Source organism: Hemiscyllium ocellatum, chromosome 9 (assembly GCF_020745735.1).
Source record: "Hemiscyllium ocellatum isolate sHemOce1 chromosome 9, sHemOce1.pat.X.cur, whole genome shotgun sequence".
Taxonomy (NCBI): domain Eukaryota; kingdom Metazoa; phylum Chordata; class Chondrichthyes; order Orectolobiformes; family Hemiscylliidae; genus Hemiscyllium; species Hemiscyllium ocellatum.
In genome coordinates this window covers 72,824,526-72,852,196 of record NC_083409.1, presented here as the reverse complement: position 1 = coordinate 72,852,196, position 27,671 = coordinate 72,824,526, and the positions used below count along the sequence as shown (strand labels likewise).

Below are 27,671 nucleotides of genomic sequence, written 5' to 3'. Positions count from 1 at the left end.
TAATTTACAAAAATATTGCGGTAGTACCAAGCGATAAAGTTTTAAGATGGTGTTTCAACAGCAGAACTGTATTTAGAAATAATTTTAATCTTTTAGTTTAAACATCAAGTTCTGATAACATCAAGATAACTGGTTGCCAGAGGTCACATAAGCTGAAGGCAACAGAGCATTAAGATGACAAACAATTGAAGTCAGGTCATAGACAAGTAGAGAGTTACTCAGGAATGGTTTGGAAGTTGAGGAAAACAAGAAGTTCTCTGATGCAAAAGGCATTTCACCCTGCCAGTTTGTCCGGAGAGGCTACCATGTAATGTTTATCTTTGAGGAGGTCAAATAGCTATTCGACGAAGTATCTTGGTCAATTGTTAAAGTTTAATTGATGATAAATACATCAGATTTTTGAGTTAGCTATAAATGTAATGCACACGAAATCAACATCTAGTCCTAAACTAGCAGATAAGTTTGAGAAAATATGCATACTATGGTCTGGATTCTTTATTGCATGCTCATTCATGCGAATATAATTTGCCTGCTATTTATAACGACCAGTCTGTCAGGATAACTGTTTGACAGTCACTTACTACTGAGCATACTGAAACTGAAAATCTATCAAAACAATATTTAGAGTATATCCTGAAAATTCAGGAAGAGATAACTTTATTAATCACCTTGAAGCTATCAGTGTAGAATTCCTTGACCAACACATACAGCAAGTTACAAATGATTATTTTAAATAATGTTGCTTCAAAATGATTATTTTAGATAGATTAAATTGGTTGCATTTCTGTCCAGAACGATAAAACTTTTGCCTTACTTCTTACAGCATTTTAGTCATTGGCTGCACTGATATAGCCAAGACAACCATGTAAGCAATATAAATTTCAGCCACTGTTATGTGTTTGAATTTTAATTAACAAAATAATTCTTTTTATTTTTCTTGAAGGGTATTATACAATCATGGAGTCATAGAGATGTACAGCATGGAAACAGACCCTTCGCTCCAACCCGTCCATGCCGACCAGATATCCCAACCCAATCTAGTCCCAACTGCCAACATCAGACCCATATCCCTCCAAACCTTCCTATTCATACACCCATCCAAATACCTCTTAAATGTTGCAATTGTACCAGCCTTCACCACTTCCTCTGGCAGATCATTCCATACACGTACCACCCTCTGCGTGCAAAAGTTGCCCCTTAGGTCTCTTTTATATCTTTCCCCTCTCACCATAAATCTATGCCCTCTAGTTCTGCACTCCCCGATCCCAGGGAAAAGACTTTGCCTATTTATCCTATCCATGCCCCTCATAATTTTGTAAACCTCTCGAAGGACACCCCTCAGCCTCCGACAGTCCAGGGAAAACAGGTGCAGCCTGTTCAGCCTCTCCCTACAGCTCAAATCCTCCAACCCTAGCAACATCCTTGCAAATCTTTTCTGAACCCTTTCAAGTTCCACAACATCTTTCCGATAGAAAGGAGACCAGAATTGTATGCAATATTCCAACAGTGATCTAACCAATGTTGTGTACAGCTGCAATATGACCTCCCAACTCCTGTACTCAATAATCTGACCAATAAAGGAAAGCATACCAGACGCCTTCTTCACTATTCTATCTACCTGCGACTCCACTTTCAAGGAGCTATGAACCTGCACTCCAAGGTCTCTTTGTCCAGCAACACTCCCTAGGACCTTATCATTAAGTGTATATTGAACATTTAAAATTAGGACTGCAAATAAAACTAATTTTAATAAATTATGACATTAAAAGTGATGTTTTGCATTGTTTTCCTTAATAATCCCAGCCCATACGATCAAGGATTGCCAAGTAAGCATGGTTATTTTTGTCAGAAATAAACAGCACCAAACACACATAACCAGCAACTTCAAAACTGACATTAATGCAAATTAATAGTGGTTATGGCTTTTTGCCAAGTATAAACAAGTGCCCACTTTAACCTTGAATGTTCAAAGTGGCAGTGACTGTACTAGCCTTCAATATTTGTTCCTATGTAATTAATATATATGGAGACACATTGCAATATACAGAAGCTATTACTGTATACAGAAGTGGGTCATTCAGCATAACTGTGAGCAATTATCCTCCCTCAAATCCCTGACAAAAGATATTGAAGAGAAATGCGAAGGATTTTTTTTCTTCAGAGTTGTCATAATCTGGAACACTCCTCCTGAAAAGGTGGCGGTATCTGATACCCTAAATAATGTTTTTTTTAAAACAAAAAGCTGTTGAGGGAACTCAAATTTCAATATCTTTTGTCAGTGATTTGAGAGATAATAAATGTTCACAGTTGTTGCGCTGAATGACACACTTCTGCATAATAGCTTTTGCGTACTGCAATGTCAGAGGAGTATATATTAGTTCCATAGGAACAAATGTCAAAAGGCTGTTGGGCAGGTACTTGAGGAAATCAAACAAATGCAGAGGTGTTGGACCAGCACAACATCTGTTTAAAATTTCTGGCACAGGCAGAATGCCTAAACAGAAACACAGAAATAAGTGTTTAGGCCCTCAAGCCTATTCCGCCATTCAGAGATTGCCTTTGAGGCATAATACTTTTGATTGAAAGAAAATTATAAATAGCTAACTTAAAATTGGCATAGTATCAACTGTCAATTTCATTAAAATAATCAAATTTCTCCGACGTTGGCGTGTACAACTGTTTCTCAACTTCAGTACTGAAAGGAATGTTCTAATATTTCGGCTATGTGTGGATGTACCTACTAGAGAAGGTGCAAAACTTGACCTACTCTTGGGAAATAAGGCAGGGCAGGTGACTGAGGTGTCAGTGGGGGAGCACTTTGGGGCCAGTGACCATAATTTTATTCGTCTTAAAAGAGTGATGGAAAAGAATAGACCAGATCTAAAAGTTGAAGTTCTAAATTGGAGAAAGGACAGTTTTGACGGTATTAGGCAAGAACTTTTGAAAGCTGATTGGGGGCAGATGTTCGCAGGTAAAGGGACGGTTGGAAAATGGGAAGCCTTCAGAAATGAAATAACAAGAATCCAAAGAAAGTATATTCCTGTCAGGGTGAAAGGGAAGGCTGATAGGTATAGGGAATGCTGGATAACTAAAGAAATTGAGGGTTTGGTTAAGAAAAAGAAGGAAGCATATGTGATATATATACATGAAAGATCGAGTGAATCCTTAGAAGAGTATAAAGAAAGTAGGAGTATACTGAAGAGGGAAATCAGGAGGGCAAAACAGGGACATGAGATAGCTTTGGCGAATAGAATTAAGGAGAATCCAAAGGGTTTTTACAAATATATTAAGGACAAAAGGGTAACTAGGGAGAGAATAGGGCCCCTCAAAGATCAGCAAGGCGGCCTTTGTGTGGAGCCACAGAAAATGGAGAAAATGCCAAATCAATATTTTGCATCAGTATTTACAGTGGAAAAGGATATGGAAGATATAGACTGAAGGGAAATAGATGGTGACATCTTGCAAAATGTCCAGATTACAGAGGAGGAAGTGCTGGATGCCTTGAAACGGTTAAAGGTGGATAAATCCCCAGGACCTGATCAGGTGTATCCGAGAACTCTGTGGGAAGTTAGTGAAGTGATTGCTGGGCTTCTTGCCGAGATATTTGTATCATCGAAGTCACAGGTGAGGTGCCGGAAGACAGAAGGTTGGCAAACGTGATGCCAATGTTTAAGAAGGGTGGTAAAGACAAGCCAGGGAACTATAGACCGGTGAGTCTGACCTCGTGGTGGGCAAGTTGTTGGGAGGGAGTCCTGAGGGACAGGATGTACATGTATTTGGAAAGACAAGGACTGATTCAGGATAGTCAACATGGTTTTGTGTGTGGGAAATCATGTCTAACAAACTTGATTGAATTTTTTGAAGAAGTAACAAAGAGGATTGATGAGGGCAGAGTGGTAGATGTGATCTATATGGACTTCAGTAAGGCGTTCGACAAGATTCCCCATGGGAGACTGATTAGCAAGGTTAGATCTCATGGAATACAGGGAGAACTAGCCATTTGGACACAGAGCTGGCTCAAAGGTAGAAGACAGAGGGTGGTGGTGGAGGGTTGTTTTTCAGACTGGAGGCCTGTGACCAGTGGAGTGCCACAAGGATCGGTGCTGAACCCTCTACTTTTTGTCATTTACATAAATGATTTGGATGCAAGCATAAGACGTACAGTTAGTAAGTTTGCAGATGACACCAAATTGGAGGTGTAGTGGACAGCGAAGAGGGTTGCCTCCGATTACAACATGATCTGGACCAGATGGGCCAATGGGCTGAGAAGTGGCAGATGGAGCTTAATTCAGATAAATGTGAGGTGCTGCATTTTGGGAAAGCAAATTTTAGCAGGACTTGTACACTTATTGGTAAGGTCCTAGGGAGTGTTGCTGAACAAAGAGACCTTGGAATGCAAGTTCATAGCTCCTTGAAAGTGGAGTCGCAGGTAGATAGTGAAGGCAGCATTTGGTATGCTTTCTTTTATTGGTCAGAATATTGAGTACAGGAGTTGGGAGGTCATGTTACAGCTCTACAGGACATAGGTTAGACCACTGTAGAAATATTGCGTGCAATTCTGGTCTCCTTCCTATCGGAAAGATGTTGTGAAACTTGAAAGGGTTCAGAAAAGATTTACAAGGATGTTGCCAGGGTTGGAGGATCTGAGCTACAGGGAGAGGCTGAACAGGATGGGGCTGTTTTCCCTGGACTGTCGGAGGCTGAGGGGTGTCCTTAGAGAGGTTTACAAAATTATGAGGGGCATGGATAGGATAAATAGACAAAGTCTTTTCCCTGGGGTCGGGGAGTCCAGAACTAGAGGGCATAGGTTTAGGGTGAGAAGGGAAAGATATAAAAGAAACCGAAGGGACAACTTTTTCACACAGAGGGTGGTACGTGTATGGAATGATCTGCCAGAGGAAGTGGTGAAGGCTGGTACAATTGCAACATTTAAGAGGCATTTGGATGGGTATATGAATAGGAAGGTTTGGAGGGATATGGGCCGGGTGCTGGCAGGTGGGACTAGATTGGGTTGGGCTATCTGGTTGGCATGGACAGGTTGGACCAAAGGGTCTGTTTCCATGCTGTACATCTCTATGACTCTATGACTGGAGTCCCAGATTCCCCAAAATAAATACTGCCTACCTTATCAATAACCCTTGAAAACTGATCAAATTGTCCCCTTAATCTTCTACATTCAGAGGAATATGATCCTAGTATGTATAATTTCTCCTTTTAATTTAATGATCTCTACTGCTGTCAGTATCCATGATTCTACATTAATTTCATTACTAGTTTTATTATGATTTGAGGAGGATAAAGAAAGGAGTTTAGCAAAAATGCAGGGTGCACCCAAAAATAAACACATTATGAACAGAGATCAAACTTAGAAACACAAGATGGGTCTATCACAGATTTTGCACAACTTACAAACTAATCAGGTCATCACCTCGGCAGTACAGTTGCAGTCTAGTCAAGCATCAAGCCATTGTGGGCAGGACTGTCACTGACCTCATTATCTCCAGAGATCTTCACTACTGCCTCCAATCTTATGGTCTCCGATACCAACTTCCACCTACGTGCAAAATCCACAAATCAGATTGCCCCGGTAGGCCCATCATATCAGCCCGTTTGTGCCCCCGCCCCCCCGAGCTCATTTCCCGCTACCTTGACTCCATCCTCTCTTCACTTGTCTAGACCCTGCCTACCTAAATTCACAATTCCTTTGGTGCCCTCCATATTGATAATTTCCAGTTCCCTAGCCCGAATTGCCTCCTGTTCACCATGGATATCCTCTATACCTCCATTCCCCACCAGGATGGTCTGGGAGCTCTCGGCTTCTTCCTCGACTAGAGGCCTGAACAATCACCATTCACCACCACTCTCTATCGCTTGGCTGAACAATTGCTCTTTGAATTCATCTCACTTCTGCTAAGTCAAAGGATTGGCTATGGGCACCCGCAAGGGACTGACTTATGATTGCCTGTTTATGGGGTATATGGAACAATTCTCGCTCTAGTCCTACACTAGCCCCCTCCCATAACTCTTTCCTTGGTACATTGACAATTGTTTCGGTGCTGCATCACGCTCCTGCCCAGACCTTGAAAACTTTGTTCATTTTGCGTTTAAATTTACACCTCTCTATAATTTTACACTCTCGATTTCCGATACTTGCCTTCCTTTCCTTGACATCTCTGGAAATAAACTGTCCACTGTTATCCATTACAAAGCCACTGACTCCCATGGCTACCTTCACAACAGCTCTTCACACTCTCTTCAAGGATTCCAATCCATTCTCCTAGATACTTGACCTACATTGTGTCTGTTCAGATGATACCATCTTCCATCATCTTGTTTCTTCCACAAGTGTGGTTTGCCACCCACTGTGGTTAACAGAGCCCCCAACCGCATCTGACCTGTGCTCCTGCCCTTGCCCCTTCCCATCACTCACAACAGCATGATTCTGTCCCTTGTCCTCACCTTTTCGTCCCATCAGCCTCCACATTCAAAGGATTATTCTCTGCCACTTCAGACAACCTCAGCAGAATGCCAACACCAAACACATCATCTACTCACTCCCCCATCTACATTTCCCTCCTGGACACCCTAGTCCATTCCTCGACCACTAACACCAGCCCCATTTCCTATAGCATCTTCCCACGTAACTGCGGAAGGTGCAACACCTGCCCCTTCATCTCCTTCCTGCTCACCATCCAAGAGCCTAAACAGTCTTTCCAGGTCAAGCAACACTTTACCTGTACCTCCTCCAGTCTTGTGTGTTACATTACCTACACCCAAACTGGCATACTTCACATTGGAGAAACCAAATGCAGACTAGCTGACTACTTTGCAGACCATGTCCAGTCTGTGCACAAGCATGACCCTGACCTTTCCATAACTGGTCATTTTAACACAGCATCTGGTTCGCATACCCACTAGTCTGTCCTCAACGTGGTGCAGTGCTCCAGTAAATCACAGTGCAAACTACATAACATATCATCTTCAGACTAGTAACTTTACAACCTCTGAACTTCATATTGAGTTTAACACCTTCAAATTGTGAACTAACTCCCATTCTTTCCCTTGCTTTTAGCTTTAGTTGTTACATTCTCTGTCACTATGTCCTCTCCCCGAACACCCCACCTCAGAGAAACTTCCTGTTCTTTCAAGTCTGGCAGTTAGACACATCATCCTTCTGCCACTCTCACATTCCAATCACAATCTGAACTATTAACATCTTTCTGCCCTAGCACATTAAGCTACACTCCACCTTCTGCCCCTCCCATCTCAACAACAGCATAAATATTGCCCTCTCTACATTTCAAGTCAACTCTGAAGAGTCATTGAGACTCAAAACGTTAGCTTGCCTCTCTCTCCATGAATGCTGCCTGACCCACGTGATCTCCAACATTGGTGGGCTTCACCTAGAACGCTATTGGTCAGAATTTCTTAAAAAGATAAAATGATGAAATATTACTTCCAATAAAGCATCTTACATCAACCGAATACCAGTGTTATAAAGAATGTAAAGAACACAACAGTATATTTTGACAGCAGTAGTGTTACAAACAAAATAAAAACAAAGTGCTGAAGAAATTAGCTCTGACAATGTCTATGGAGAGGGAAACAAAGTTAATGTTTTATCTCTTCTTCAGAAGTGCATTGCCCCACAGACCTTTCACGTTACAAGTTACAATATAATTTCCAGTTTTCAAGATGACCAATTAAATACTTTATCTATTTCAGGCTTTAAATAAAAAGACCGAGATTTCTTAATGAACACAATTACGGCTTATCATCAGAACAATCCATATTGAAAAAAGATGTAATAATTTGGTAGAATTTAGGGCTAGGAAAGGTGAAATCACAATGCTGGGGGTATACTACTGGCCTCCCAACAGCCAGCAGGAGATAGAGGAGAGAATATGTAGACAAAATTTGGAAAGATGTAAAAACAGCAGGGTGTTATGATAGATGATTTTAACTTCCCCTGTAGTGACTGGGTCTCAGATTGTGCTAGAAGCTTGGATGGGGCAGAACTCGTAAGGACCATTCAGAAGGGTTTCTTCACGCAGTACAAAAAAACAGTCCAACCAGGGAATAGGGTTATACTGGATCTGGTTTTGGGAAGTGAGCCTTGCTAGGTGAGTAATTGTTCACTGAGTGAGCATTTTGGAAGTAGAAAGCATAATACCTGGAATTTTAAGATATGCATGGATAGGGAAAAAACAGCAGTCCTCAGGTGAAGGTGTTAAACTGGGGAAAGGAAACCAACGCCAGCTTAGGCAGGAACTGGAGAATTTTGCTTTGAAGCAGCTGTTTGAGCAGAAATCTACAAACTGACATTTGGGACTATCTCAAATGGCAATTGATAAGATTTCAGGAGCGGCACGTTCCTGCGCGAATAAAGGGTAGATATGGCAAGTTAAGTGAACCTTGGATGATCAGGGTTGAAAATCATAGAACACCAGGTTACAATCTAACAGATGTAATTGGATGACCAGGGATGTTATGAACTTGGTCAAAAAAAAGGAAGCATAAGGTCTAGGAGGATGGGAACTGAAAGTCCTTGACGTATACAAAGTCTTGAAAAATGTCCATATTATAGAGGAGGAAGTGCTGGATATCTTGAAACACATAAAAGTGGATAAATCTCCAGGGCCTGATCACTTGTACCCTAGAACTCTGTGGGAAGCTAGGGAAGTGATTGCTGGGCCTCTTACTGAGATGTTTGTATCATGATAGTCACAGATAATGTGCCAGAAGACTGAAGGTTGGCTAACATGGTGCGGCTGTTTAAGAAAGGTGATAAGGACAAGCTAGGGAACTATAGACCAGTGAGCCTAATGTCTGTGGTGGGCAAGTTGTTGGAGGGAATCCTGAGGGACAGGATGTACATGTATTTGGAAAGGCAAGGACTGATTAGGGATAGTCAACATGGCTTTGTGCGTGGGAAATCATGTCTCAAACTTGATAGAGATTTTTTTGAACTAATAACAAAGAGAATTGATGAGGGCAGGGCAGTAGACATGAGATATATGGACTTTAACTGAAAATGTGTTGCTGGAAAAGCGCAGCAGGTCAGGCAGCATCCAAGGAACAGGAAATTCGACGTTTCGGGCATAAGCCCTTCATCAGGAATGAGGAAAGTGTGTCACGCTTTCCTCATTCCTGATGAAGGGCTTATGCCCGAAATGTCGAATTTCCTGTTCCTTGGATGCTGCCTGACCTGCTGAGTTTTTCCAGCAACACATTTTCAGCTCTGATCTCCAGCATCTGCAGACCTCACTTTCTATATAGATTTTAATAAGACATGCAATAAGGTTCCACAGGAGACTGGTTAGCAAGGTTAGATCTCACGGAATACAGGGAGAACTGGCCATTTGGATACAGAACTGGCTCAAAAGGTAGAAGACAGAGGGTGGTGGTGGAGGAGGATTGTTTTTCAGACTGGAGGCATGTGACCAGTGGAATTCCACAAGGATCGGTGCTGGGTCCACTTTTGTCATTTATATAAATGTCTTGGAATGTGAGCATTTGAGATATAGTTACTAAGTTTGCAGATTACACCAAAATTGGGGGTGTAGTGGACAGCAAGAAGGTTACCTTCGATTACAACAGGATCTTGATCAGATGGGCCAATGGGCTGAGAAGTGGCAGATGGAGTTTAATTTAGATAAATGCGAGGTGCTGCATTTTGGGAAAGCAAATCTTAGCAGGATTTATACACTTATTGGTAAGGTCCTAGGGAGTGTTGCTGAACAAAGAGACCTTGGAGTGCAGGTTCATAGCTCCTTGAAAGTGGAGTCACAGGTAGATAGGATAGTGAAGGCGGCATTTGGTATGCTTTTCTTTATTGGTCAGAGTATTGAGTACAGGAGTTGGGAGGTCATGTTGCATCTGTACAGGACATTGGTTCGGCCACTGTTGGAATATTACGTGCAATTCTGGTCTCCTTCCGATCGGAAAGATGTTGTGAAACTTGAAAGGGTTCAGAAAAGATTTACAAGTATGTTGCCAGGGTTGGAGGATTTGAGCTGTAGGGAGAGGTTGAATAGGTTGGGGCTGTTTTCCATGGAGCGTAGGAGGCTGAGGGGGTGACCTTATAAAGGTTTATAAAATCATGAGGGGCATGGATAGAATAAATATATAAGGTCTTTTCCCTGGGGGAGTCCAGAACTAGAGGACATAGGTTTAGGGTGAGAAGGGTAAGATTTGAGAGAGACCTGAGGAGTAACTTTTTCATGCAGAGGTTGATATATGTATGGAATGAGCTGCCAGAGGAAGTGGTGCAAGTTAAAATATTTAAAAGGCATCTGCATTGGTATATAAATAGGAAGGGTTTAGAGGGATATGGGCCAGGTGCTGTTAGGTGGGACGAGATTGGGTTGGGATACTTGGCCAGCATGGATGAGTTGGACCGAAGGATCTGTTACCGTGCTGTACACCTCAAAGATTCTATGACTACGAAATTTGGAAAGAGCTTCAACAAGGAATTAGAAGGGCTAAAGGGATCATGAAAAGTCATTAGCAAACAGGATTAAAGGAGAATCCAAAGGCATTTGGATACATAAAGAGGGTAGCCAGGGAAAGGGTTGGCCCACTCAAGGACAAAGGAGGAAAAATATATCTATATCTATATCTATATCTATATCTATATCTATATATATATATATATATATATATCACATATATATAGGGATCTAGAAGAGGTAGGTGAGCTCCTAAATGAATACTTCCACCAGTGTTCACAAGAGAGTAGTAATTAGTGGAGGATGATCTCTAGGAAGGGATGTCGAATTTCTAAGCCACATTGCTATTAGAAAGGAAGAGGTCTTGTGTGGCTTAAAAATTAAGATCGATAAGTCCCCAGGTCCTGATGGAATCTATGCCAGAATGGTGATGGAGGCAAGAGAACAAATTGCTGGAGCATTGGTAGATATCTTTGTATCCTCTTTGGCCACAAGTGAGGTCCCAGAGGATTAGAGAATAGCCAATGTTGTCCCATTGTTTAAGAAGGGTAGCAGGGATAATCCTGGAAATTACAGGCCTGCAAGCCTTACGTCGGCGGTCAGGAAATTATTGGAAAAGATTCTCAGGGACAAAATCTACACGCACTTAGAAGTTAATGAATTTATTGGTGATCAACAGTGTGGTTTTGTGCGAGGGAGATTGTGCCTCACTAACTTGATTGAGTTGTTTTGAGGTGGTGACTAAGCTGATTGATGAGGGAAATGTAGTTGATCTTGCCTACATGGACTTCAGCAAAGCCTTTGACATGGTCCCTCATAACAGATTGGTAGAAAAAGGTGAAATCAGAATGTATCATGGTGAGCTGGCAAGTTGGATACATACTGGCTTATTTTGATAAGAGACAGCTGTAGTGGTGGGAGGATGCTTTTCGGAATGGAGGGTTGTGTCTAGTGGTGTTCCACAAAGATCAGTGCTGGGACCTCTGCTGTTAGTGGTCTATGTGAATAATTTGGACGGAAACGTAGCTGGTCTAATTAGTAAGATTGCGAATGATACAAAGATTGGTGGAGTTACGAATAGTGAGGAGGATTGTCAGAGGAGAAGCAGGATATAGATCAGTTGGAGGCAAGGGCAGAAAAATGGCAGATGAAGTTTAATCCAGGTGAATGTCACGTGATGTATTTTGGAAGGTCAAGAACAGGTGGAAATTATTCAGTGAAAGGCAGAACCCTTAGGAGTTTTGATATGCAGAGGGAACTGGGTATGCAGGTCCATAGATCACTGAGGTGGCCGTTCAGGTAGATAAGGTAGTACATGCTCGCCTTCATTGGAAGGGGTACTCAGCAGAAAGATAGGCAAGTTATGTTGCACTTTATAGAACTTTAGTCTGGCCACATTTGGACTACTGCATACAGTTCCGGTCACCACAGTATCAGAAGAGTATGGGTGCTTTGGAGAGGGTACAGAAAAGGCTTACCAGGAAGTTGCCTGGTATGGGGGATTTAGCTATGAAGAAAGGTTGGATAGACTGAGTTGGTTTTCACTGGAACACAGGAGTTTGAGGGGCGACCTTATCGAAGTTTAGATGATTGTGAATGGCATAGATAGTGTGGAAAGTATGAGGCTTGTGCCTAGGGTGGAGGGATCAATTTTATTAGGGATGCAGAGTGCGAGCCAAGTTTTTCATAAGAAGGGTAGTGAGTACCTGGAACATGCTGCCAGAGGAAGTCGATGGAACCAAGCACAATAGCAGCATTCTTGAAACAACTGGATGAATAATGAATAGGAAGGAAATAAAGGGATACAGACCCTCTATGTGAAGACAGTTCAGTATGGAAGGGCAAAAGGTGTCCGTGAAGGCTTGGAGGGCTGAAGGGCCTATTTCTGTGCTGTGTTGTGTTGTTTTTTATTCTAGTTGGTTAAGGCACTTTTGCAGCAATACAGAAACATAAATGATCTGTCAAAATATCCTCAAATGCACACTGTTCAAGACAAGCAAAAAGAAGATTTTCTGAAAAGATCACTTTGCTCAATTTGTCATTCTTGACAGCAAAAAGATAAAGTGGAGAATGTTCTGAAGTCTGTTGCTCTGATGTTTGGCATGTGTGAGCAAGTCACTAAGCTTGCACAATTGTCATGGCAGTAAAGCTGGTCCAGATATACAACACAGAATTTCCTGGAATCATTATCAGAAGAGCAAACAGATTTCACTCTGAACTCAACAAGAAGATTTTCTTCTCAGAAATGAGGGGATCAGCTAAGCAGCCATTCCTCCCAGGTGAAGACCAGACAAAAACAAGAAACTCTAAGGCAGTCACTGTGACAGTTACAGCCCCAGCAGAGGTCTACAGCAAAACAAATGGTTATCACCAGTACTATGATTTCTAGGAAGCCTGGTTTAAAAAAAAACCTCCATTGTCCACATTGTTCAAGCTATTGAAAAAATTATTCTGGGGTAGTTCTATTACATGAAATAAATCAATTTATCTACAATTCTTTGAAACTTCAAGAAACATTAAGTTATCCTAACCTGTAACAAATCTTAATCACCCGTTACCAGGTTTGGAGACTGCTAAATTCACATTTATATTCTGTTCTTCATTGTCAAATCTCTTACGGGCTCACTCTGTAATCTCTTCAAGCCTTGTAACCCATTGAGGTCTCTGTTTTTCTGATTCTGGACTCTTGTTCATTGCCAATTTTAATGGTTTCACAAATGCTTTCAGCTTCATGGGCCGAAATTCTGGCATTTGCTCCCAAATCCCCCCATCAACTTAGCTGCTGTTTGTTCTGTTTTAAAGATGTTCTTTAAAAATCTCATTAACTTTTTGACATTTGTCTGAACATTTCTCTGCATATCAGTTGATATTTTTTGATAAGCTCCTGTGAAATACCTTGTGACATTTTATCATACTGAAAAGGTGGTTATGTAAATACAAGTAATTATTGTCATAAAGCATTCACATGAACACATGTACACAGGCTGAAGAGTCACATGAAGTAGTACAAATTGGTTTACAGTTCTCAATTTAACGACTTAAGAAACTCATCATCATGAAATGAACTGTGCTGCAGTTGTAGAAAGCTTGCTTTTAAGCAGTCACTGGATTGTTGAACGTAAGAAACAAAGCCATTCAGCCCATCCTGCCTGATAGGTCAAAAAATATTTTACCTTTCCATTTCCATCCTTCACCTCTTGAAGGTTGCTTGTAGCTCTGTGGGTTATAGCATCTCATCACGTGGTATCAAAAAAAAAGCTACAGTACAAAAGAAGCCACTCAACCAGTCAAGTCCATACAGATTCTGAGGGAAATTCACTTAGTGCTACTCTTCTGTCTGTTGCCTGTAGCCTTGAAAATTTTCCTTTTCAGATAATGTCCCAAATTCCTTGTAAAAGCCATGATGGAACCTGCCTATATCAGGCAGTGCATTCCAGATCAAAGCCAATGAATGCACGAAAAATGAAGGGTTTTATTCATGTTGCCATTGATTCTTTTGTCATTAATGTTCATCTTTACCTTCTGGTTCCCAGCATTTCAATGGAAACATTTTCTCTATCTATCCAGATGCCTTATGTTAATTCGCACATCCCCAGAGTCATCATTTACCACCTGAGTTCAGCCACAAAGAATGACTTACAGATTGACAGTAGAGTTGCAGTCAGGAAATAAAAAATGAACTTGAACATGGAATTAAAAATTAAGCCAATATTTTATTGCTGCAATTTCGAAGGATTTGATGCATATTTTAGCAAAGATATTACATTTCAAAAATAGACAAGTGTGCATGCCAGTATAAATATTTCTCATAAAATAATTGAAAAGGTACTATGATGTTGTTAACAAATTAATCTGAAATTTCTCTCAAGTCTGACCAGTGGCTCCAAGGGGCTAAGGTGATCCATTTCAGCCTCTTCAAAAATTCTCAGCATTGCAGAGTCCAGTCTTTAGGCAATTCAATTTATTCCACAGGATATCAAGGAATAACTAGAGACACAAATACTGTCAAGGTTATGGGCCCTGTCAACATTGTAGCAATATTACTGAAGACTTGTGCTTTAGAAACAGTTGCACCTCTAGTTGAGCTGTTCCATTACACTCAGATGGGCCACTGGGCTGAGAAGTGGCAAATGGCATGTAATTTAGATAATGATAATGAGGGAGGCATTTGGTATGCTTTCCTTTATTGGTCAGAGTATTGAATACAGGAGTTGGGAGGTCATGTTGTGGCTGTCTAGGACATTGGTTAGGCCACTATTGGAATATTGTGTGCTATTCTGGTCTTCTTCCTATCGCAAAGTTGTTGTGAAACTTGAAAGGATTCAGAAAAGACTTACAAGGATGTTGCTAGGGTTGGAGGATTTGAACCGTAGGGAGAGGTTGAATAGGCTGGGGTTGTTTTCCCTGGAGCGTCGGAGGCTGAGGGGTGACCTTATAGAGGTTTACAAAATTATGAGGGACATGGATAGGATAAATAGACAAGGTCTTTTCCCCTAGGTGGGGGAGTCCAGAACTAGACAGCATAGGTTTAAGGCGAGAGGAGCAAGATAATAAAAAGGGACCTAAAGAGCAACTTTTTCAGGCAGAGGGTGTATGTGTATCAAATGAGCTGCCAGAGGAAGTGGTGGAGGCAAGTACAATTGTAACATTTAAAAGGCATCTCAAAACCCTTCCTATTTATATGATGGATATGGGCCTGGTGCTGGCAGGTGGAACTAGATTGGCTTGGAATATCTAGTTGGCATGGACAAGTTGGACCAAAGGGTCTGTTTCCATGCTGTACGTCTCTATGACTCTATAAAAACACTGACACCTGACAATGTGGAAAAGGTTTTAACCTTCTATACAAAAGGCAGGACAAATCCAACACAGCATATTACAAGCCCATCAGTTTACTCTTGATCAACAGTGCTATCAAGAAGTACTTACTTAGCAATAACCTACAGATTAAAGCCCAGAGTGAGGTGTCTCAGGACCACCGAGCTCCTGACCTCATGACAGTGTTAGTCAAAACATGGACAAATAGCTCAATTCTAGAACTGACGCGAGAGTGATTGCCCTCGACATCAAGGCCACATTCCATATGGTGTAATATTGAGGAGCCCAAACAAAACTAGTCAATGGGAATCAGGAGGATAACTCTCCAGTGGTTGGATTCATATCTGATACGATGGAAGAAAGCGGAGGTCAGTCATGTCAGCTCCAGGACATCTCCACAGGTATTCCTCAGGATACTGACCTAGCCTAACCATCTTCAGGTGCCTTGTCAATGGACTTTCACAAATCCTCAGATACTGAAACAGTCATGCTTAAATTCAGCAAACAACAGACAATACCAGGTTTAGGCTGACTATGGCGAGTAACATTCACGCCATAGAAGTACCAGGCAATGATCACCTCTAGCAAAAGAGAAGTGCCCCAAACTCCTTTGATATTCAATGATACTAACATTTTTGAACACCCTACTATCAATATCCTGAATTACAACTGACCAGAAACTGAACTGAACTAGCCATATAAATACATGGCTGCAAGGGCAAGTCAAATGTTAAGAATCCAATAGAAAACAAATCAGCTCCAATTCTCAATGACTGAACATCATCTACAAGACTCAAGGAGTGTGATGGAATACCCTCCACTTGCCTAAATGAGTGCAGCTCTAAAAACTCAAGCAGCTTGACACCATCCAGGGACATAGAAACCTGCTGATTAACAGCACTCCCACAACCATGCAGTGCCTCCATCATTGCACTCAACAGCAGTGTATATTATTACAGAAATTCCTCAGCCAGCACCCTCCAAATCCATGCTCTTGATCTCCTCAAAGTCTAACAGCAGCATGAGAATACACAGATACATTGGAACAACAGTTCCTGCAGGTTTGCCTCCAAACTACTCCATCAAGACTTGAAATTATGCCAGTGATCCTTCATTATTTCTGAGTCAAAATCCTGAACTCCTACCCCAGCAGCATTTTGGGTCTACCTACACCAAACCGATTGCAGCAGTTCACCACTACCTTCTCAAGGACAAGAATGGAAACAAATGCTGGCCTAACCAGCAATGCCCCACATCCCGTGAATGAACTTTAAAAGGGTACATTTTAAAAGGTTTTTTTCTAACATATATGGGATAGGATTATAATCTCTGAAGGAGCAAAGCGGTGTTAGGTTCTTTTGCTCTTGGGTTCTTCCACACTTGATGCAATTGCAACACACCAACTTCTGTGAACAAGCAATCAAATTGATTAAACACAGAACAGTCCAGGCTCTCTGGAGGGAGGAACCTTTAACACGACACCTCGCAGACCTTACAGGGTTGTGGCAAAAGTTCTCTGAACAAAAGAAACAGTTCAAGTTTATCGAAGCTTGTAAAAGCTAGGTGATCACCTTTGACCTCCCTTGCAGCCATGCAAAGTTGAGTCAAAGTGAAGCACTGAACTAAAGGAAATACATTCCCTTTATACAGGTCAGTTACAATGCTTACAGGTGCTCTGGCCACTCCCCCACAGTCACATGCCACGCAAGACAACCCCCAGTTACTCACAGTCACATGTTACTCCAGGTACAATAGCAAGATGAGTTCATCCTCGGAAATGATGCAAATGATAATACCCTAATCCTGTGGAATTGTTATGCAGATGATTTCATGACTCAGTGCTTTCCCAAGACAATACAGGTGCAACATACCTCTGGCCAGAAAGCATTTCTGAATGGAAGAGATTCAATTGATATTATTCCCCTGCTATTGTCAAGTTAAACTGTCTAACTAAAGTGTAAATTACAATGGATAATCATGCGCATTCTTTCGTGGCTTTTGTCCCCACCCAAAGACAGTGCAGTTTAATCATTTAACATTACATTAACGTCCAGAGAGATAGGTCCCATTTAATCTTTTAACATTACAAAGGCACTGGGCCTCCCATGAACAGAAATAACATCTCCATCTCTGACAACCATTCCAGTGCACCTGAAATAGTCCCAACTCCACCCGCCAGAAATGTCTCACCCAATGAATCATTGCCAACAGCTTTACCTTGCTTTTAATTCCTGCCAACAGCCTTCACCAACATCCCCACCCTGATCCCTACCAACAGACTTATTATACTCCTTCTGGATTAGTGGTGCTGGAAGAGCACAGCAGTTCAGGCAGCATCCAAGGAGCAGTAAAATCAACATTTCGGGCAAAAGCCCTTCATCAGGAATAAAGGCAGAGAGCCTGAAGCATGGAGAGATAAGCTAGAGGAGGGTCGGGGTGGGGAGAAAGTAACAGAGTACAATAGGTGAGTGGGGAAGGGGATGAAGGTGATAGGTCGGGCCTGAACTGCTATGCTCTTCCAGCACTACTCTAGAATCTGGTTTCCAGCATCTGCAGTCATTGTTTTTACCTTACTATCCTCCTGGCCTTGGCTGACACCTTTCTCAGCACACATCCAGTCCCTACCCATGCTAACAGTCTTACTTTGTTTTTAATTCTTGCTAAGCTGAAAATGTGTTGCTGGTTAAAGCACAGCAGGTCAGGCAGCATCCAAGGAACAGGAAATTCGATGTTTCGGGCCAGAGCCGTCGAATTTCCTGTTCCTTGGATGCTGCCTGACCTGCTGTGCTTTAACCAGCAACACATTTTCAGCTCTGATCTCCAACATCTGCAGACTTCACTTTTTACTCGACTACTTTAATTCTTGCTAACAAACTTCTCAACAGCCCTACCCTAATCGTTACCAACAAACTTATTATCCTTTCAATTTTGGCTGACTGCCTTCCCAAGACACATTCAATCTCTATACATGCGAACAACCTTCCTCCCCAACCTAACCCCTGCTAACAGCCTTCAGCATTCACTCTGGATCAGCTTTCTGCTATCAAAAGCTGTCTCTTCAAATAATAGAAGAGATTTTTAAAAATTATATCCAATACAAAAGGCCACAATTAGACAACTTCTATTTATTTCACGTAAGACATAAATTGTCTTCAGCTAAAATTCTAACCGAGAATTATTAAAAACTGTGAACACATCTCTAATTCTACCTTATCAAAACAATTTCTGTGGTACAACAGAAGACAGCTGGCATTACAAAACTGGAAATGGTATGAATTACTGGAACTTTTCCATGAAATATTTATTAAACCTTAATTATGAACTCCTTTCACCGCCAGCACACATTGGGCCATGTGCACCACATACCAGAAGCAATGCAACTACTGTCAAAGATTCTGTAGACAACAAACCTGAACACCCAACTTCCGCTATTTAGAAGGACACAGGCAAAAAGCACCTGGGAACACCAGTGTATCAAAAACTCCTCCAATACTCAATTACTTTTTTGTCCTTCCTTCACTTTCATTGAATCAAAAAATTGTAAGCCCCTTCCTAACAGCCAAGTAGGATGCTTCTACAGCAGATGAACTACAGTGGTTAAAGCAGCTCACTACACCTTCTTAATGGTAATTAGGGATGGCCAACAAAGCGTTCCCACTACTACTCACAAGAAATATGAAATTAAACAGACCAGAGAAAAAGTTAGGGTTTGTCCACTCAAATGAGTGAATTTCTAACAGTATGACAAGTTATAATTACTAATAAACAACATCTTTGCCATGAAAAAAAATGAATCTAATGCTTTCGAATTGAATTAGTGTTGGGAGGATGTGAAAAATATAAGCTTTCATGGTTTTCTGTTGTTTTTCCCCTCTCTTTTATTTGCTTAGATACGTTTACATTTAATTGAATATTCTAAATTATCCTGCTGATTTACATAGTGAGCCTCAATGAAGATTCTTCAATCTGCTTGCTTGGAGAGGCACATTGTTGGCTCGTGTGTTCACACTAGTCCCGAATCCCCAGTAGATGGTGCTGTACTGTTTCAGGCTCTGCTCAAAAAAAGGTCCACAAAATGTCTGTGGGCAGTTGTAAATAAAATGAACTGCGAACACAATTCATTCACCACTGACCACAAAATCTGGGTCCATGATTCCAGCAGAGACATATTAGCTGATACCAATGAAACTACGTGAAAAATTATTTCAAAGTTATGCACTTTGAAAAAAAGGTTTGTTTTGTAAATTTAACCATGTGATTTCTGGTTGTGGGATCTGTTTAGCATTTTAGAGATGCATTGTTTTTTGCACAATATTTTAAAGGCCAGTGTGAAGCAATGTAAAACGTATCTTGATTGGAATATATTGCACAACTTGGTGATTTGCACCACTGGTTCAGCCATGTGTTATAAACTGTATGACCAAGAAAGTCTGATTTTTACGGTCCCTGTTTGCCAGAGTGGCTGTTCTCAGTATTACTCAGATAGAATACAGAAATATAGAGTCATACAATAAGGGAAAAAAATCATTAACCGCAGAAAAAAGGAGCAGGAGTAGCCTATTTGGCTTTGCACGCCTGCTCTGATATTCAATATGTTCATGGCAGATCGCCAACTTAGCATCCTGTTTCCACTTTCTCCTTGTGCGTTTTAATCCCTTTAGCCCTGAAAATTGAATCTAAATCCTTCTCGACAAAAATTCAATGTTTGGGTTTAAACTGAAAAATTCCACAGTTTCACCATCCCCCTACCATAGACTCCCTAGAGTGTGGAAACAGGCCATTTGGCCCAACTAGTCCACACCAACCCTTTCCCCTATCCTATTATCCTATATTTACCTCTAAACAATGGACAATTTAGCATGTCCAAATCACCTAACCTGCACATCCTTGGAGTGCGGGAGGAAACCGGAGCACCCGAAGGAAACCCACGCAGACACAGGGGAAATGTGCAAACTCCACACAAACAGTGGCCCGAGGCTAGAATCGATCCCAGGTCCCTGGCACTGTGAAGCAACAGTGCTAGCCACTGAGCCACCGTGCCACATCGAAGGTCTGTGCCCACATTCATCTGAACTCCTGTGGATATACAAATACAGAAATATAGAAAATAGGGTGTAGGAGTAAGCCATTCAGCCCCATGGCTAATCATGCAATTTCTGTATCGCACTCCTGCTTTCTCTCCCTACCCCATGATCCCTTTAGTCACACGGGCCATGTCTAGCTCCCTTTTCAATATAGCTAACAAACTGGCCACAGCAGCTTACACAATTCCACAGCTTCACAACTCTCCCGAGTGAAGTCATGATTTGGAGATGCCGGTGTTGGACCGGGGTGTACAAAGTTAAAAATCACATAATACCAGGTTATAGTCCAACAGGGTTTAATTGAAAGCATGGCTTTCGGAGCGCCGCTGACAACCACCTGATGAAGGAGAGGCGCTCCGAAAGCTAGGGCTTCCAATTAAACCTGTTGAACTATAACCTTGTGTTGTGTAATTTTTAACTTTGTACTCCCAAGTGAAGAAATTCTTCCTCATCTTAGTCCTGAATGGCTTACCCCTAACCTTTGACTGTGATCTTTAGATCTGGACTTGCCCAGCATCAGGAACATTCTTCCCACATCTAGCCTGTCCAATCCCATCAGATTTTATGTTTCTATTACATTCCCCACTTCACTCTTCCAGTGAGTACAAGCCTGGTCGATCCAGCCTTCCTTCATATGTCAATCCTGCCTTCCCAGGAATCAGTCTGGTGAACCATCACTGGACTCCTTCAATAGCAATAAATGTCTTTCCTCAGACCAGGAGACCAAATCTGCACACAATACTAAAGGTGTGGCCTCTCCAAGGTCCTATAGAACTGCACCAAGGCATCACTATTCTCATACTCAAATCTTCATGCCATTTGTTTTCCCCACTGACTGCTGCACCTGCAATGCAACCTTCAGTAACAGTTCCACCATGGCACCCAGGTCTCATTCCACCTTACCTTTTCCTAAAGTGCCACCAATCAGATAATAATCTGCCTTCCTGTTTTTGCCACCAAAGAGGATAACCTCACATTTATCCACATTATATTGCATTTGCCAAGCATTTGCCCTCTCAGCCAGCCTGTCCAAGTCACTTTGCAGCCTCTTAGCATGATCCTCACATAACATACTGCCAAGCAGCTTGGTGTCATCTGCAAATTTGGAGATATTGCATTGAATTTCTTTGTCCAATTTGTTAATTTTGTTGCAAAGTCAGGTAGAACATTTCTGGACTGGAAGGCAGGATGTTCAAATTTGATGTTTGCAAAATGATAAGGGTGGAAAAGAGTGTATGGCCCCTTTAAAAGAAGATTGTTTTCTATGCTTAGAGATTTAAAAAATGAGCGTCTGTGGGCAGCAGCTTGCCAGTTGGCAACTGCTCGAACTGAAACAAATACATCAAAAGGCTAAACTGTTAACAAAAAAAAACTGCCGCTTTGCCTGCTATCAAGACAAGTTTTAAATTTAGCCAATTAATTCAAACCAGGCACTCGGAGACTAGAGACAGATTAAATTTAAATCTGCTAGTTTTGACAACCGAGAACCAATCTTATTCTAAGAAATTAATATGTCATCAAGGGTATAAAAGAAGAGAGGGATTTGAAAATCGGCAGTGTAAACTGCCATCTGAAGAGATCATTGCTCTCAGCTTTCAGAATAGCCATCAGCTGACTAAAGGTACAGTGGAACTCTTAGCTAATATTCCTGACACAAGAATAAGCAGACAGAGGCATTCCTGAAGCAAGAATTTGAAGGAAGAGGCATTCCTAAAACAAGATCAGCAGACAGGGTGCAGAGCAGTTTGAAAAACATACCCTGGTTATTATTTTGAGACACTAGATTCTAAATTTTTTATTGTATTTTAAATAAAAGTGGAATTTATATTTATTGGAACACCATACCATTAGAATTTGTTTTATTCGGGAATAGATAGTATTTGAGGGTAATTGTTCAGTTTGTTCGTGGTTCTATTAATGTATTCACTTTTGGAGTCAAGATAAATAAATTGTTACTTGTTGATTGTAGAGTGAGTGAAAAGGATTTCGTTTCATTTTACCACTCCTTTCTAACAGATTTGGTGTGTGTGTGTGTGTAGGGGGGGGGGGGGGGGGGGGAAAGAGAGAGAGAGAGAGAGAGAGAGAGAGAGAGAGAGAGAGAGAGACAGAGAGAGAGAGAGAGAGACAGAGAGAGAGAGAGAGAGACAGAGAGACAGAGAGACAGAGAGACAGAGAGACAGAGAGACAGAGAGAGAGAGAGAGAGAGAGAGAGAGAGAGATTTAACCACCTTTCACACTTGTTTTACCAGATTATAGGGCAAGGCGAGGAGATCCTCTCTGGGTGTTTCAGTTTTAGTTATCAGAAGGGGTCAACCACCGCTTTATAACACTGTGTTTATGAATAGCTGGGGTCCCAGCACTGAATCCTGCAACACCCACTTGTCACTGCCTGCCACTCTGAAAAAAACATTTATTCCAATTCTCTGCCAACCAGTTCTCTGTCCACATCAATACATTACCTCCAAGACAATAAGCTTTAATTTTGCTTCCTCACCTCTTGTGTTGGATCTTGTCAAAAGGCATTTGAAAGTCCAGATATACAACATCCACTGATTCAATCTTGCCCACTCCGCTGGTCACAACCTCAAAAAGATTCCAAAAGATTTGTTCAGCATGATTTCTCTTTAATGAATCCATGCTGACTTGGACTGATCTTGTCACCGCTTTCCAAATGTTCAGTTATTACAGCTTTCGTAATTGACTCCAGCATTTTCTCCAACAAGGATGTCAGGCTAATTGGCCTATAGTTGCCAGTTTTCTCTCTCCCTTTCTTTTTAACAAGTGGGGTTATATTAGCTACCCTCCAGCCCATTGGAACTCTTCCAGAGTCTACAGAATATTCAAAATGATCACGAATACCTCCACTATTTCTCGGGCCACTTCCTTAGGTACTCTAAGGTTCAGCGCATTAGACCCTGAGGATGTGTCAGGTTTAGAGTACTGAACAATCCTGCATCTCTTCATATATCAATCTCGCCATTCTAGAAATCAGACTGGCAAACCTTCGTTGCATTCATTCCCTAACCAGAATATCCTTCCTCATAAGGAAACCAAACTGCATGTAATACCTTTGGCATGGTCACACCAAGTCCATGTATAATTACAGAACTTGAACCCTCTCTCTATGAAAGTCAACATACTATTTCTTTACCACTTGCTCCACCTGTAAGTTTACTTTCAATGACATATGTACAAGGACACACAGATGCACCTCCCTCTTCCAAAGTTCATCAGGTAATAATTTGCCTTCCTATTTTTGCTCCCACAACAAATAAATTCACATTTATCTACGTTGTATCTAACCTGTTATGTATTTGCCCACTCATTAATCTTTCCAAATCATACTGAGATAACTCTGCATCCTCCTCACAGTTCACAATATCCCAACAATTAAGGAGAGTCGTAGGCAGAGTTGAGTATGGTAGCCATTACAAACAGAAAGTACTAGAAAAGCTAAAATATCTAACAATTGATAAATCTCCTGGCCCCGGTGGGCTACATCCTTAAGGGATTAAAATACACAGTTTATTGAAGTTTCCTGCTCCTGACCAGATAAGACTTAAGAAACAGCATCAGGATACGCCATTTGCCCTGTCAAGCCTGCTCTGCCATTCAATAGGATCATGGCTGATCGGCCATTCCTCACGTCCACTTTCCAGCATTTCTCTGTAGCCGATGGATTCTTGATCAGTCGGGGAATCATCGATCTCAGCCTTAAATATACAAAAGGAGTCTGCCGCCACAGCTCTATGTGACAAGGAGTTCTAAAGACTCTCAGCCCTCAAAAGAAGAAATTGCTTCTCATCTCCTTCTTAAAAGGGTGCCCCTTTATAAATTCTGGTCCTAGACTCTTCCATGAGGGGAAACATCATTTCATTATTTACCCTATCAGGCCCCTTTAGAATCCTTAAGGTCTCAATCACCTTTGTGCGTGTGAATGTTGTTTTTGTCTGGTCCTGCTCTCAATGTGCTCTCTATCATTTTGTCCTTTGGACTTTGCCAGTAACATTGTTGAAAAAGATTTGCTGACATTTAATTATTAATATCTTTTTAGTGAAGAACTGATACCACCAGTCAAATTGGCCCCAAATATGAATCCTCCAGCACAGAATAGACAAAATGGAAAATAAATAACTAGTTTATCGGAGTTGCAGTAGACAACTTCTAAACAACAGATGTAACTTCGCCATCTCAGCCTTCACCCATGCACATGCCATACATTCAAAAACCTACTATTTAGCATTTGAGCTTGTGTATATGAATGTACCCTGCAGCAGTTCAGAGGTCATGGCCTTCACAGTCTAAACACCATGGTAAGATTCGATCTAGGGGTTCATGAATATGGACCATGTGAGATGGCAATGAACATACACCGTAACTATACAATCTCATCACAATAAAAGGCAGTAATTTATTAGAACAAAAACAGTTTTAGCATTCTAAATCGTGAGTTCAGAATTACAAAGAATAATCAAAAAAGGCAAAGTAAATGTTAGTCTTCAGAAGGGAAATGAGAAAGTGAAGCTTCAGCTGTAAAGAGTTTTGATCAAACCCTATGCGGAATGTCATTTTGGTTACTGAACTGACGTTAGTTTGTATTCCCCAGAAGAAGATTCAAGATATATTTTATTTGTAATAAATTTATAATACAAAATCATTAATCTCTGCTTCTTCATATTTTGCAAACATACCAGAATTCCATGTCACTAAGGAATTTTAGGCACATCTGCATAATATTGGGCGGCACGGTGGCTCAGTGGTTAGCATTGCTACTTAACAGCACCAAGGTTCCAGGTTCGATTCCAGCCTTGGGCGACCGTCTGTGTGGAGTTTGCACATTCTCCCGGTGTCTGTTTGGGTTTCCTCCAAGTGCTCTGGTTTCCTCCCATAATCCAAAGATGTGCAGGTCACGTGAATGGGCCATGCTAAATTGCCCATAGTGTTATGTGCATTAGTCAGAGCAGGGTGGGTTATTCTTCAGAGAGTTGGTATGGACTTGTTGGGCCAAAGGGCCTGTTTCCACACTGTAGACAATCTAATTTAATAGGAAATAAGATGCATCATCTACACAGATTTTAATATTATTTATTTTAGTGCTTACATTTTTAAGTAGTGGCATGTGCTTTTGATTTGTGTCAATGAAGGGATTTAATGATGAACTTGTCAGTATTTTCAAGTCTTTTTTAAACTCTAGCATGAGAGGGGTAGCCCTGAGGTTAATAATAGGAATGTTTGGATTGGAAGAGATCTACAAGTAGATAAAGTAAGTGTTGATGAGCATTGATAGTTTTCTGTTTTAAAAGGATTGTGTTTTTTTTTCATTTAAGGCAAAACCAATATCTTAGAAAGATTTTACTTCTCAGCTCACACAAGTCCTGGTATATGAAACAGGTACTCCTTGAAAAAGAAATTTGTTCAGAAAAGTTCAAGTTACCTCAGCGCAAGATTATTAGTTTGAAAGTTCCAGACCAGAAGTATCTGAATAATCGCAGTGAAAAATCACACAACACCGGGTTATAGTCCAACAGGTTTAATTGGAAGCACACTAGCAGAGGCTGATAACTAAGTTCGGTACCCATAGGGAGGGCCTCAACCAGGACCTTGGGTTCATGTCACATTACAGGTGACCACCATTGCACGATACACACACACACTCAAGCACTCCTATACACACATACACACGGACACTTATACACAGACGTGCACACAAACACCCATACACACTCTTACAGGCACACACACTCCCACACTCTCACATGCACCTCTTCACAGACTTAAGACACTCTGCGCACACACACACACACACACACACGCGCGCGCACACGCGCGCACACACACACACACACACACACCAACCCAGACAGACAAAGACCCACATGCACACATATTTTGTGGGATGAATTTGTACTTGCAGGGTTATATTATACTTTGCTCAAAAACTGCATGCACTCATGTAAAACTCCGTTATCTCACTTTTTAGATTAGAATCAATCTAAGCATCATGGCATAGACAGAGAACACAGGGGGTTAACACCTTCAACATATTGTCTAGCTATCACCATTGTTAACAGCTAACCTGAGAATGCAACTTTTTTTAAAAAAGGTTTTGTGATTTACACATGAAAGAAGAAGTGAAACTATCATGGTATTCTAACAGATGAAAGGCTTAACAGACAATCAATTTTTCAATGTATAATTTCAGTTACGTCACACTGTAAATTTTTACTATAAATGCTGTGTGTTAGGATTAAGCCCTCCACTACCACCTGATGAAGGAGCGACGTTCCGAAAGCTGGTATGCTTCCAATTAAACCTGTTGGACTATAACCTGGTGTTGTGTGATTTTTAAACTTTGTACACCCCAGTCCAACACTGGCATCTCCAAATCCCGAATAATCTCATCAGGGTTCTAACCAAATTTGTAAAAGTAAGCACAGTTAGGCGACTTAGCAAAGAAGAGATGACCAAACTGTCAAGATTCGGAATTGAAAGAAACTGTTTACCCTGTACATTTGATAGAAAAGCAAACTTCCTCAGTTGTCTGAATACTGTAAAGAGATGGTAGTGGGATTGATGGAATTGTAATTTTATTTTTCTTTTGAAAGCTTTCTTATTATTATATTTCTAAGCAGCTCAGTCTGTTTTATCTTGTTTTCTCTTCTGTAATTAAACTTCTGCTTTATTGTTAAAGCCAAATCTGCAGCACTGTATGTCTGTACTTCAGTGAAAGGCCATCCCAATAAATATATTTTCCAAAATCTATCATTGCTGTTTGAATTCGTGTATCGCTGGACATCAGAGTGCATCTGGGAAAATTAACACAGTGAAATTCACAACTAATCTTGGAGGAACTGTTGGGCGAAGTTCACAGCACAGAATCAGATAAGTTAATTGTTGTTTTAAGAATGTCCAAGAGAAAGGCTGCAGCAATGAGTATTGTGGATTCTTTCTTGATTATATGTTTTTGGAGATTAGTGTCTTGATTTAACTTAAAATATAAGCCATAGCTATTAATTTAACCAAGGCAGTATTATTTTCTGGGTCTGTCGATTGTGAAGGAGCAAAAATGGCCTTTGCAGTGATACGTACTTCTGGTCAGATGCTTAAAGAGAGTTTAAGGGTTACTGCGGATTATATCTGTCATAAATGCTGTTGGACGCGAATCTTATCAGATCGAATGGATCGGTTGGAGAGACAAATAGAAGCGATGAGGAATTTGCAACAGCAACAGTATGAGATGGATGGCAGTTATAGGAAGGGAGGAAAAGTCTCAGATACAGTCACATAGATGGGTTATCTCCAGGAAGGGTGAGAGAGG

General features: G+C 41.1%; 1 protein-coding gene across 2 annotated transcripts in view; it reads right to left on the bottom strand.

Moving 5' to 3' along the window:
- The window catches only part of osbpl9 (oxysterol binding protein-like 9), a 227,033-nt gene that overhangs the window by 108,362 nt on the left and 91,000 nt on the right, over window positions 1–27,671 (bottom strand). The window lies entirely within an intron of this gene.